The sequence below is a fragment of the Danio rerio genome, chromosome 13 (assembly GCF_052040795.2).
Source record: "Danio rerio strain M-AB ecotype USA chromosome 13, GRCz13ab, whole genome shotgun sequence".
Classification (NCBI taxonomy): domain Eukaryota; kingdom Metazoa; phylum Chordata; class Actinopteri; order Cypriniformes; family Danionidae; genus Danio; species Danio rerio.
Window position 1 is genome coordinate 42,510,001 of NC_141033.1, and position 13,830 is coordinate 42,523,830.

General features: G+C 33.6%; 1 long non-coding RNA gene across 4 annotated transcripts in view; it reads left to right on the top strand.

Moving 5' to 3' along the window:
- LOC141377048 (uncharacterized) overlaps positions 1 to 13,830 on the top strand; it is a 94,981-nt gene that overhangs the window by 39,926 nt on the left and 41,225 nt on the right. The window contains exon 4 of one of the 4 annotated variants that reach the window (XR_015506341.1): positions 2,126 to 2,297. The exons of the other annotated variants lie outside the window; for them this stretch is intronic. This is a non-coding gene — a long non-coding RNA (uncharacterized LOC141377048). The remainder of the gene's footprint in view (positions 1 to 2,125; positions 2,298 to 13,830) is intronic. 4 annotated transcript variants of the gene reach the window in all.

Sequence of the window (13,830 nt, forward strand, 5' to 3'; positions counted from 1 at the left end):
TGGGTTGCTTCTGCGAACGGCTCTGTTGGCACTTAAAATGTGTCGCATGATTTCTTGCCTGCCTCATAAATGGACTGCGCACTGGAGCTGTGATAAGCCCTTCTGATTCCTTTGAAGTGCATGACCGCGTGTCTTGGAAAGGGATCATGGCATGTATGAATAGAGATATCAAATTCACAATTTGCATAGACATGGAGTGGATGTTGTCAAAGAGAGTGATCGGGGTGCTTCAGCTTCCAAACCCAGAGCAGGAAAAAAAAAAAAAAGAGAACAACATAGTTGCTCGTAAATCATTTCAATCTGTGACTTGGCTCTGCTGTACAAATACAAAAGCGCAATATTTGTGCCTGATTTTTTATTCTATTTCTAAACTATGTCCTATTCTAGTGCTGTAATGCCACTGAATTTGATCGCCAAGTTATTTCTAAATCCATCTTTTCACAGTTCAGAAATTAGGAAGTGAACATAAAACTTCACATCAATACCATGAAAGAAAAGAAAGATTAAAATGTCAAGATTTTATTTATTTATTTATTTATTTATTGAATACACACAAATATACTGTTGGGAATATAAGTATTGTATCATGTTTTTCAAAAAAGAGAAAAAAGTGAGGTGACAACACTACCTACTGTGCCACTGCATCGCCATAACTTCACTATTTAACAAAAAATTATTTAAACATAACAACATTCATACAATGATTTATTACTTTTCATCATTTCACAATATATACTATGCATGAAGACCTTACAAATATACACAATTACACAATACAAATAAAAGTAATTTTAATATGAATTCCAGCAAATTCCCTTAATGCATTTGTGCCTTTATAAAGATTTTCATGGTATTGTTTACTTTCGCCATTTTATTTAAGAAAACTCCTAAGACAAATAAGTGATCTACCTGAAATTTAATAATAAATCTATATAAAATATTGTGCTTCCCACCTCTTTATTTAGCCACAATGACTTCTGGAACTTCTCGAACGGATTTTCGATTAAGTCTGCATCGATGTGTCCTATGTAAAAAACACATCCAGGAGTTCTTGCAGTTCTTGAGTTTTGAAACTGAACTTTAATAATAATGATACTAATTCATTTTATCTGTAAATGGCGCCTTTCTAGACACCAAAGGTCACCTTACAATAAGCATCAACAGCCATGCTAGAACAAATTAAAACATAATACAACATTACCAAACAAGCATTGACCAAACAAGTTTAAACACACATTGTGAATATAAAATGACTTGATAAAAAAACAAAAAAAGATAAAAAAAATTGTTAAAGGAACGCCTGTTTTAAAACATGGGTCTTTAGACGAGATTTAAATGTGTCAAGACTATCACTGCTCCTTAGATCCAGGGGAATGGAGTTCCATAGTCAAAGATCCATAGAGCTTAAATATCTGTCTCCCATTGTGCTTAATCGAGTGCGATGTGGTACCAGAGAGAAATAGTTGGCTGATCTAGGAGTACGATGAAGGGTATAAATATGGAAAAGTTCGGTGAAAATTAGAAGTAAGCCTTGAAAGTTAGAAGTAATATTTTAAAATCAATACGAAACTTTACTGGAAGACAGTGAAGCTGATAAAGAAGTGGTGTGACTTGCTCGTGAGATGGAGTCCTAGAGATGACATGAGCTACATGGTTCTGAATCCGTTGGAGTTTATGGAGAAGTTTAAAAGGAAGCCCAGAAATAAGTGCATTACAGTAGTCAAGATGTGAAGTAACTAATGCATGGATAAGAATGGCTGTGTTATTGATTGTGAGAGAAGGGCGGAGACGAGTGATAATACACAGGTGGAAATATGCAGTACGCGTAATATTATTGATGTGACCTTCAAATGAGAGTGTGCTATTCAAGATGACCCCCAAATTGTTGACAGTTTAACACCCAAACTTTGACAATTGATGATGACGTTACATAAGAATATGAGTGTGTAAGAATACTGAAGAATGCATACTAAGAGACAACCAATATAATAGCATGATACAGATGTGATACTCATGATACTGACACAAATGTTAATCTATATCAGTGTTTTCTTAATCATGTTCTTGGACCATTACTAACACTGCATGTTTTGGATGTCTCCTTTGTCTGTCACACCCATTACAGGTCTTTCAGTCTCTTCTAATGAGCTGATAATCCGAATCAGGTGTGTTTGGTTTAAAATACTTCTTGGAACCTGTGAAGAGCTGGTGGTCCTGCAGGAACGTGGTTGAGAAACACTGGTCTAAATAGCTTCATTTCGTCTCATTGACAATCTGCAGTTCACAGAATGAATGAGGTGATGATTCAGTAACCGTTCTTATGGATTTATTTCAATGAATAAATTATCTGACTGATTCAAACTTGTAATGTGCCTTGTTGAACAACTGATTTAACAAACCACTCATAATAATCCTTGGTTTGGAAAACATATCTACACACTCTTTATTTCACTTTAAAGAATCATCTGCTAACTGCAAAAATAATGCTTTTTTTCTATTTTTTTAAATATCTAAAACAAAATTTCAATTAAGCTTTTTTTCTAGACAAGCAATAAATAATAGGGCACAATTAAGTGAGTTTTTCCTTAAAATAAGGACAATAATCTGCCAATGCGGGGTAAGCGTCTTGTTTTTCTTTTTGACATATTTTTCTTACCTCATCTGCAGATTACCTTACTTGTTTTAAGGAAAAACCCACTTTATTTTGGCATTTGCTTTTCTTAAAACAAGACAACATTTTTTGCTTGTCTAGAAAATGCTTTTTGATTCAAGAATTTTTTGATTTTTGGACTAAAAACAAACCAAAAATCTAGAAAAACATTTTTTTTCACAGTGCATTGGTTTGCAAATCAAAATGTTGTTGTGGCATGCTTTCTTCCTTTTCAGCGATGACAACCCAAGGTGTATTGTGTTTTTTCTCCATCATATTCAAAACAGACTATACAGAATCAAATTGACTGACAATGGAAGTTCTCCCCATTGTGCAAGGGAGGCAGTATTTCCTTCTATGGCTTGGCAGGTTATAACCTTGAAGTGACACCCCTAAATGGATGGATGTGTTTGAGAAAGTCAGTGATGTAAATTAAAAAGTGAGAGGAAGATATTGTGGCAGTGATTGAGTGCTTAATGAAAGGTTGTGGATTATACAATCCTGCTCTTCCTATCGTACCATGCCGGTCTGCCAGCATATTTGGGCTGCAGGATTTCTCCAGGTGGAGCCCCTAACTCAGCACAAAGACTAACCATATGATGCACAAATGTTTTGCTTTGCATGCTAATAATTATATATATATATATATATATATATATATATATATATATATATATATATATATATATATATATATATATATATATATATATATATATATATATATATATATATATATATAAACACACACACACACACACACACACAGTTGAAGTCAGAATTATTAGCCCACCTGAATTATCAGCCCTCCTGTTTATTTCTGTTTTACAGAGAGCAGTTTTTTTTCAACACATTTCTAAACATAATAGTTTTAATAACTCATTTCAAATAACTGATTTATTTAATCTTTGTCATGATGACAGTGCACAATATTTCGCTAAATAGATTTCAAGACACTTCTATACAGCTTAAAGTGACATTTAAAGGCTTAACTAGGTTAATTAGGTTAACTAGGTAGGTTAGGGTAATTAGGCAAGTTATTGTATAATGATGGTTTGTTCTGTGGACTATCAAAATAAAATAGCTGAAAGGGGCTAATAATTTTGATATTAAAATGTTTTTGTTTTTTTTTTAAACTAAAAACTGCTTTTATTCTAGCCGAAATAAAAAATAAGACTTTCTCCAGAAGAAAGAATATTATCAGACATACTGTGAAAATATTCCTTCCTCTGGTAAACATCATCTGGGAAATATTTACCAAAGAAAAAAAAAATCTAAGGGGGTGTGTGGGGGGGTGGGGGTTGAAGGGGGGTAGTAATTCTGACTTCTGTGTGTAACGTGTGTAATGTAAGAGACCTTTGCACCCTTGATATGTTTGAGAAAATAAAAATTTGTACCGCAGCTTTCAAAACATAGTAAGCATAGGAAGTGTATCATCCATGCACTCTATAACTTACTGTTTTACTCCATATAAAAACTTGAAGCTTTTTTGTCCTGGCCTATCTAAAAAGTTAATGGTGCAAACTGATGATCAACAGTAAAAATAACAAATTTTATCTTTTCCCAACAAGGAAAAACACCAGCAATCAAGAATGAATGATTATATGGTGTCAAGGCTTTTCAATCAAAAAATGTCATATAATGGAGGTCAATTTTGGCAAAAACACCCACTAATTAAATGAAGGTGTAATTCATTTGAACATTACACAAGGGTAAATTGAAAATGACCAGATTTTAGCACACTGTAGAAAAAGTCACTAAAAACAGACCAAGCGGATTACATTATTACACTAGAAAATCCTATATTGATTTTTCCAGGTGTTTTACCCACATTTTGACATACATTGCATTTAGCTGTCCTGGCAGAAATGTACAAGTATTCCTGTATTTTCTTTCTTACAGTGTAGTTTGCCTCAAAGCAAATGTCTGAGAAAGTTCTCTTCCTGTTTGTCAAGCTGTTTCCTGTGGGCTTGAGCAACCTGAGCTCAGCGCTACAGATGTAGTCCAGTGGATCACCTTCATGTATGTGAAGTGTGGGATGACAGCATTATGGCTGTTCTTTAAGTAATGTTCAGCTCTGCGCTTGAATACAGGCATTGAGCGGTGTTTCTGGGCAGGAGCCAGGTGGATGTGCTTTGGTCTCTCCGGAGTGAGTGGACAAATCCATGCTGGTCCCAGAACCAGGTGCTCACAGAGAATCCCATAGAAATCCTTTAATCCTTTAATAAATGAGACAATTGTTGGCATGCAGTAAGAGTATAGAGCTATCAAATTAAAGACATGCTGTTCACGAAGAGGTTTTGCTTACGTAACCTGATGTACTTTTGAGTGAAACAGTATATTAAGCCAGAAAAGAAATGAAGGGTGGGACTTTGCTTCAATGGGAATTGATCGGACTCTGGTACATAGGCGTTATATACTGGAAGGGAAATAGGTGGTTTGAGGGATTGGGTTGAAAAAGCATAAGGTATTCATGCAATTATGTCTGTGATACACAGAAAAGGGATATTCATTAGTGAGTGGTTGACCAAAATGTGCTTTGCAGTGGCCAATTTGCAAAAAAATTTAAATTGATAACTTTTAATTTATCAATTGAAGACATACAAGTGGAGACACATGGGATTATGGTTACATTTTTCTCTGGAGAAGCATCCTTATGATGAACGACAAACTTAATCTCATAACTGTTGTTAAACAAGATGTTTAACAAAGTGTTTTTCTCATTGCTTTTCTGCTGGAAGACGGGAATGATACAGTATATGCTGTTTTTATGATTCTAATCAGGGCTTGACATTAACACCCGCCAACCTGCCAAATGCGGGTAGATTTCAGCTGTGGTGTTTTAAGCCTGGTTTGTACTTCTGCGTCAAGTGATCCACGTGACCCGATTTTCAGTCACGCTCATGTAGAAGTAATAGTCAATTCGTTTAGTTTTGTCATCATTCATTTGTGTTTTCAGTGATGACATGAAGAATGAGTCTTCAACACATGATTTATTACAACATGTTTTTAAACATAATAGTTTAACTAATTTCGATAAACTATTTTTTTAACTTTGCCATAGTGACAGTCAGAGCATAATATTTTACTAGTTATTTTGCAAGATATTTGTAATCAGACAAAGTCCCTTTAAGTATTCTATAGTCTTTGATTCAGATTAAAGTGTAATTTAAAGACTTCACTATAGGTTATGTTAACTAGTTGTAAGTCAAGTTATTGTATAACGGGTTTGTTGTGTAGACAATCAAAAAATATATAGTAAATATTTCTTAAGCGGGCTAATAATACTGACCATAGCATTTTTTTTTTTATTAAAAATGCTTTTAATCAATACAAACTGTAAGAAATAAGGCTTATTATGACTCCAGAAGAATTTTTATTGTTTTATACAAAATTTTGTGAAAATCTTCTTGTTAAAGATCAATTGGAAAACATCATTTTAAATAAATGGGAGGGCAGAAAAAAAGACTTCAGCTGCATCTGTTAAAGTTTACAGGTGTGAAAACGTAACAACGTTACTTGTCAAATACATTAACATGGAAGACTATCTTGAGTATAAGTTATTTAATTATCTTGTTTATGAAGACTGCTGAGTGCTGCATGAAAAAATTTTGTGATGTATGTTAAAGTGTGCCCCCTAAAAGAACAAGTGGCCCCTGCACTGCCCCCCAGTCACTCTGGTCTAGAACCGCCACTGCTTATCAGAATCACCTACAATAACCTATTCCCCCTTTAACTTTATTATATGATTAGGTTTAAAGAAGAAAGCTTGTGTTTTCAGTTAGTTGCTTATTAATTATAATTAGTTAGTTAATTATAATCACTATATGAATTACAAAACATGTGTAACAAGGACACCTTAAAATAAAGTAGATTTTCCCCCCTCAGTATTTGTATATTTGTTTACACAGTAACATTTTTATTCATTTATTTTTTAAATAAGACTTTTACCAACTTCTTAGGTTATCCTTGTAAGCCTGTTTACTGATTTTTGATGTAAAATATGTTTTTACAGTTCTCTCGTCTGTTTAGTCTCATTTTAAGTGTTCATAAATAAGTCACTACCTGCAGTTGAATTATGTGCTGGGCAAAAATTATTTGTGATTAATTACATCTAAAATAAAATTTTGTTTTACATTTTATATATATATATATATATATAATGTGTATATGTGTGTGTGTGTGTGTGTGTGTGTGTGTGTGTGTGTGTGTGTGTGTGTGTGTGTGTGTGTGTGTACTGTGTATAGTTATTATGTATGCATTTGAAGTCAGAATTATTAGCCTCCGTGTTAATTTTTTTCTGTTTATAATTTCTGAAATTTTTTTCAACACGTTTCTAGACATAATAGTTTTAATAACTCATTTCTAATAACTGATTTCTTGATGATCTTTTATGACAGTAAATAATATTTGACTAGATATTTTTCACTACACTTCTATACAGGTTAAACTGACATTTAAAGACTTCAAATAGGTAAATCAGGTTAACTAGGCAGGTTTGGGTAATTAGGCAAGTTATTGTATAACGATGGTTTGTTCTGTAGATTGTAGTTGAAAAAATATAGCTTAAAGGGTAATAATTTCGACTAAATTGCTTTTTTTTTCTAGCTGAAAAAACAAAAATAAGACTTTCTCCAGAAGAAAATTTATTATAGGAAATACTGTAAAAAATTCCTAAATCTGCTAAACATTATTTGGTAAATATTTAAAAAAGAAAAAAAATCAAATGCGGTATAATAATTTTGATTTCAACTGTATATATAAATACACAAATGCATGCATATATTTGAGAAAATGTTTATTGTATTACATATTATCTTATATTTAATTCAGATATAAAATATATGTATATGATACAAATTATATGTACATTTATATATATATATATATATATATATATATATATATATATATATATATATATATATATATATATATATAAATAAATTTCTGTGTATGTGCATGTGTCACACATAAAAAATATATATAATACACATTTACAGTACACATATGTCGAACTTTTATTTTTTCGATGAGATTAATCGTGACTAATCTTTGCCCATCATTACTTATTTGCCACCGGTTACACTAAAAACATAAGTTTTGAATCTTATAACTCTTAAATAATCTCATTTGCTCCTTGTGGAACTGCTTGTGTTAGTCACTTTGAATTAAATTGTCTGCTGGATGCATAAATAATGCATTTATGTAAAGCAAATAAATGTTTCACTTTAACTTAACACGCAAACATATTTTTCAGCAGTGTCCTCCATTTCCATTTATGTAGATGTGGTGTCACATACTCATTGAATTTTACCACATATTAAATGTGTTACAGCTTTGTGTCTGGCTGAAACTAGTGTAGAGTAGACCATCTGTTTGAATCATTGCCACCGAGCGTGTTCCTTGTGATTTTCTTTGACATTGAATTCATAGTTCACACTGCAGGTGTAGATTGCATTGCCAGCCAGTGCTGGGCAAGCTACACAAAACATGTAGCTAGCTGTGCTAACAAATCCTCTATAGAAAAATATGGGGAAAACGATGGAATCAACCTTGTACAGAAAGTATATTGTTGTGACGTCTTACTGTGTGAAACATTATTAAGCAACATCGTATTTTTGTATACTGTATATGTAATGGCTTATTATTTACCTTTTTAATGTACGTTTATTGTTTAAAATTCTTCGCCTTAAGTTGTACATGTAGGTCCTGAAAACAGTAAGATTCAGTTTGGGGTTCGGTTGTAGGTATGCTCTTTGTAGTTTTTTGGATTCTAAAATATCTTTTAATTATTTTGCAAATTTAGAAAAACTCTTTAAGATTCAGTGGTTTGGTGATATTTAAAATATATAATATTTTGAGTTTATTTAAGTTAATAATTAGAAAATAATATAAATATTATGAAACGTAAACTTTAGGTGAGCAGGTTACATTAAACTCCAGTGCTATTTTGGGATATCCGCCTGGATTTTGCCTACCAAATTTAAAAGCTCATGCTTTTAAATCCACATGCTGAGGTGTAAAGGCAAAAAGTTGGTATAATTTAAAATAAAACCCTTTGAATTTTCATAAAACACTATTAGAAGTGTTTAAAATAACTGTATATTTTGTCTGTGTTATTATAACACCTAAAAGAGGCGCTTTTTGTCTTATTATTTTTTTTATATATATAAACTCAAATTTGAAAGTGTACCTTTTAGGTTCTGTGTTGTCTAGGGTGCTGTAATAAATTTTGGTGGTTCCTGCACATGTCTCTAATCATAGGAAAAAAGAAAAATGTCTCTACCTTAATCTATGTAAAAGTTATTATATTCCAACTGATGAGAGGTGCTATACAAGCCACAGGGATCGATCATTGTTTTCATATTTCACTATTCTTTTGTTTGATCAAACATAATTCACTGTGTTTGGACCACGTCAGACATATAAAAAGATTACTTATGCACATCACCTCACAAACAGAGGAGAATGGCCCTGAAGCACAGGTAAGAGGCAAGAGATGACAGCAGTCTGTGCTATCTGGGGCTGCTGATTGATCATAAATGTATTGTTTTCACTTCTGCGCCATGGAAAGACCGCAATTCATTCGGCAACTGTTTGATATGTGAACATAATTCTGTAAAAAGAATGCTAGAACCGTATGAGCACTGGCAAGAGCTTTCATTTGAGCTATAACTTGTACATGTGTCATATTAAAAATATGAAAATGAACCAATGTTCAATACCCAGCTATTTAAAATGTGATTTAAGGACAACAGAGTGAATGATTTGGAGTGGCCATCACAACGCCCTGACCTCAATCCAATAGAAAAGTATGTGGGCATAGTTATAAAAGCTTGTGTGAGCAAGACAGTCTAAAAATATGACTCAGTTACACCAATTCTGTCAGGAGGAATGAGCCGAAATTCCTTCAAACTATTGTGAGAAGCTTTTGGAAGGTTACCCAAAACATTTGAGCAAAGTTATATAGTTTAAAAGCAAAACTAAAAAAATAACAAGTTAATGTATGTAAACTTTTGACTGTCTAGAAGTAGAAATTGAAATAAATAGAAAAACAAATCTCAAATAAAATTTCTCATTTTTCTGGCATTTAGCAAATCAGACATCTATATATATATATATATATATATATATATATATATATATATATATATATATATATATATATATATATATATATATAATTATTTATTTATTTATTTATTTATTTTTTTAGCTCTGTGGTAATTCATAAGATGCAAGCGAGTAGCTTACAGCACTTTCAGCGTCCAATACACACAAGCATAATTAATATGACAATAAATTTGAGATTTTATGAAGTGAGGTGATCTGTTTTTGGATGGGCTGAGGGTGAGTACATTAACAGCAAATTTTCATTTTCAAATCAACTTTCCCAACACCTACAACAATGTTGCTACTCCCTTGCTAATAGGAAATGCGCTTAAATGACTCGCTCTGTTGTTTGCCGTGACCCCACTGCCCAACACTGGCTCCAGAGTCTAACAGCCCATCACATATGCGCAGTGTGACAGTCATGAGTGACAGATTGATTGGCAGGTCATCAGTGGCTGAGCTCCCCAGAAGCTTTTCTCAAGCCACTTCTACATATGAATGCGGGACCTCTGGTAGAGCTGAGGGTGGGCTCTAATACAGCAATGAGGGAGGTAAAGGTTAGTGAGGGGGTGGCACAACCCTAATGACCCCAATTCTACCACCCCGATAAAAAGCCGTATTTCTCCCGCTAAAGGGGCTTTGTGCTTTCCATCCACTTGCCTCATGGGAACTTACTCTGAGGACGTGCTGTAAGGAGTGGGTCGCAGGAGCCAGACATGGCGGTCGGCCATTCCCGACGAACAATGCCAAGAGAATAGCTTTATTTGTTAAGGTTTCTGGAGAGGAGCTTTTGGAAAGGCTTGAATGGCTTCAGACCACAGGCCCACTCTCACCCTCCACTGTCTCAGCTCTATTGATTGAGAAATGAGGGGCAGATTCTGGATTTGGCAGATTATGTCAATTAGCGAGAGACGACGTCCTCGTTTAACTCTTGCCTGTTCGGCTCTCCCAGGCTTGAGCTCTCAGGGCCTGGAGGTCAAAGTTTATGACCTCTATGCCAAAACACAGAAGCTTGTCACTCTTTGTGACCTTTCCAACAACCTTGACCTCTCAGAGCCCCCTGCGTTGGTTCCTTTCACAAAGCGGTGACACCGTCTCGCAAGGGAAATGGATTTATTCATCAAATTCTGTTGTTTTTCCGTGGTGGAGTAAATCTCATGGTGGACATGTTTGTTCTGCGAGGCAGTCGGCGGGATGATGGACTTTACAGATGCTGCGCTCTTAAATTATGAGCTCCTGTGCACGCAATTAATTCTGCGCCGCTGATGAGAGTCGAGTGATGCATCAGCCTCAAATGATTTTTCAAGTCAGAAGCCGTGAGTGCCTTCACTGCGGAGGGTCTCCCTGTATCCTGTGGAACAGAGCTGCTATTAACACCCATCTCTCAAAACAGGGCTGTCACACCACACATCCCGTTCAGCCAGGAACGCAGACACATTCATGTCTCCATAGTGCAGTTTCAATCAGGAAGGATTGCAAGGCCTTGCCTTTTCAAGTATATCCAGCAGGTAAGGCTGTATATAGATTTGCTAACAACTGCCAATGCAGACCCACTTTTGTAATTGATAGAGTTTACTACGACATGCAGAAAAAGAAAAAAAAAAAACATTTGAACAGGCTTTTAGAGATTTTAACCTGTAGATTTTAAGGTAAGAGACCCTGATTTAAAGGGGATTTAAACTTTTTATGTAATAAAAATCATTTTTATAGTTTAAACAGTGAATTTAGCCTCTAATGATGACAATATATATATATATATATATATATATATATATATATATATATATATATATATATATATATATATATATATATATATATATATATATATATGATATATGACAATATATATATATATATTTATATATATATTTATATTTATATATATATATATATATATATATATATATATATATATATATATATATATATATATATATATATATATATTCACTGTTTAAACTATAAAAGTATACTTTATTTTGTAATATATATATATTTTTTTATAATCACACTTGATATAAACAGTCAGCAGGTGTCTCAAATCTCAAACTCAATTTACCTGAGGGTCGAAGTGCAGCATTCATTTCCAACCCTTTATTCAAAAAAGCTTATTCCTGAGCTGTTATAATAATAATAATAATAATAATAACAATATAAATAAAAAACGAACTAAGTAGTTTTGTCATGTTTTCAATACAAATATCTAAAAAAATCTTAACTCAAGATACATACTAGACACATGAAGTAGCATAAGATAGTATATATTGTTTTTAAAAAATCACGTCAAAATTAAGTGATTATTTGCTTAAAACAAGCAAAATTGTTTGATTTCAAACAGAAGTTAAACATCATTTAATCTTACCATACCATTTTTCTTATCTGTTCTTGATTTAAAATATTTTTACATATTTGCACTGGAAACGAGACTAAATAGAAAGAAAGAAAGAAAGAAAGAAAGAAAGAAAGAAAGAAAGGAAAGCTTTTTTTGCAGTGCAGCTATACATGGCAACAGATTGAAAAATGAATGATCAAAAAAGGCGAATGAATAAAAACTTTAGTCTTTATTCTTGCAACGTGCAAAGTAACTCTACCACCGCTGCTTTGTTATTTATCATTTTGCTAGTGGGTTTAAAATATTCTAAAACCAGTAGTAAATTTTTTAGGCGATTATTCACTCAATGTTTCTGTGGTGACACATTATGTTTGTCATGTTCAATTCAATTCAGCTTTATTTGTATAGCGCTTTTACAATATAGATTGTGTCAAAGCAGCTTCACATAAATGGTCATAGTAACTGGAACAGTGTGGTTCAGGTTTTAGTGTTTAAGTTCAGTTCAGTTCAGTTCAGTTTAGCTCAGTTCAGTGTGATTTAATCATTACTGAGAGTTCAAACACTGAAGAGCAAATTCATAGATGAATTTGTGACACACACACAAATTCATCTATGACATGTGACATGTGACACACTGCAGCAACAATATCGCTGTATGACAAATGTATCCCATTTATTTTTTTTTCTTCTGTTTTAATTCAACATAGTCACGCTTGCTCTTCATGTCATCAGCTACTCGATATTCCAATTCACATAAACGTGTTAGTGATCGTGATCTATAAAGTTTGCCTCAATAAAAGTAGAACACGCAGGATTCATTAAATTCATAGGTTACTCCCCAAATACATGCAAGTAAGTGTCTGGTGAACTTAGAGAAGAATAGATTCAACTTTATAGTTACTTTCACTATGTGTAATGTGTATCTGGTATGAGTTGGCAAATTGTATTTAATTGGATTGTTAGACTTTCTTGTGTGCTTTACAAACACAGTGTTTTGTTTTACTAATACTTTTGTGTATTTGCATGTCTATGATATAAAATAAGCATTAGGTGGTTAAAACGCTGCATAATTGTAATGATATGACATGTCTTTCTTTGGCTCACCTCCAGCCAATATACCAAAGCTCAGTTTGATTTTTCTGTCGCCGCTCTATGTGTAAACAAGCCAATGCTAACTAGTTATGCTTGTCAGGCTGGATAACGAGTAAAACACCACACCAGGGACTTTTTCGGCCCTCACTTCAAAACGAAACAAAAGTAGAATTCTGTAGTGATTTACCCTGAACTTCCTTCCTCCTCATTCTTGTCTTTGAGGCGTTGAACTCTGGATCAGTGCGCAAGAGAGACTTTGTTCACTCCGCTCCGAGCTGAACTAAAGTGTTTTTTAACAGTCAAACGCCCCCATGAAGTGCAACACAACGGATCAATTATGAATTTTGTTGCCAACGCTTTTAGTAATCGATTTTTAACGATTTAATCGATTCGTTGTTACAGCCCTAGGGGTCACACACTACATGATCTGACAACAACTCGTTCCCCAACAGATCAGTCAAGCTACCAAACCACAGACAATACAATGTTGAGGAAGTAGCCGTCAGAAAAAGCTGAACACTTGTGTGCTGATGACATCTATGACAGCGTTTCGAACTTCGCTAAAAGCTTTCAAAGGAGTGTTTAAAAACATCATCAATCAGCTGATGTCTTTCAAAACAGCATATCCTGTGCCGCG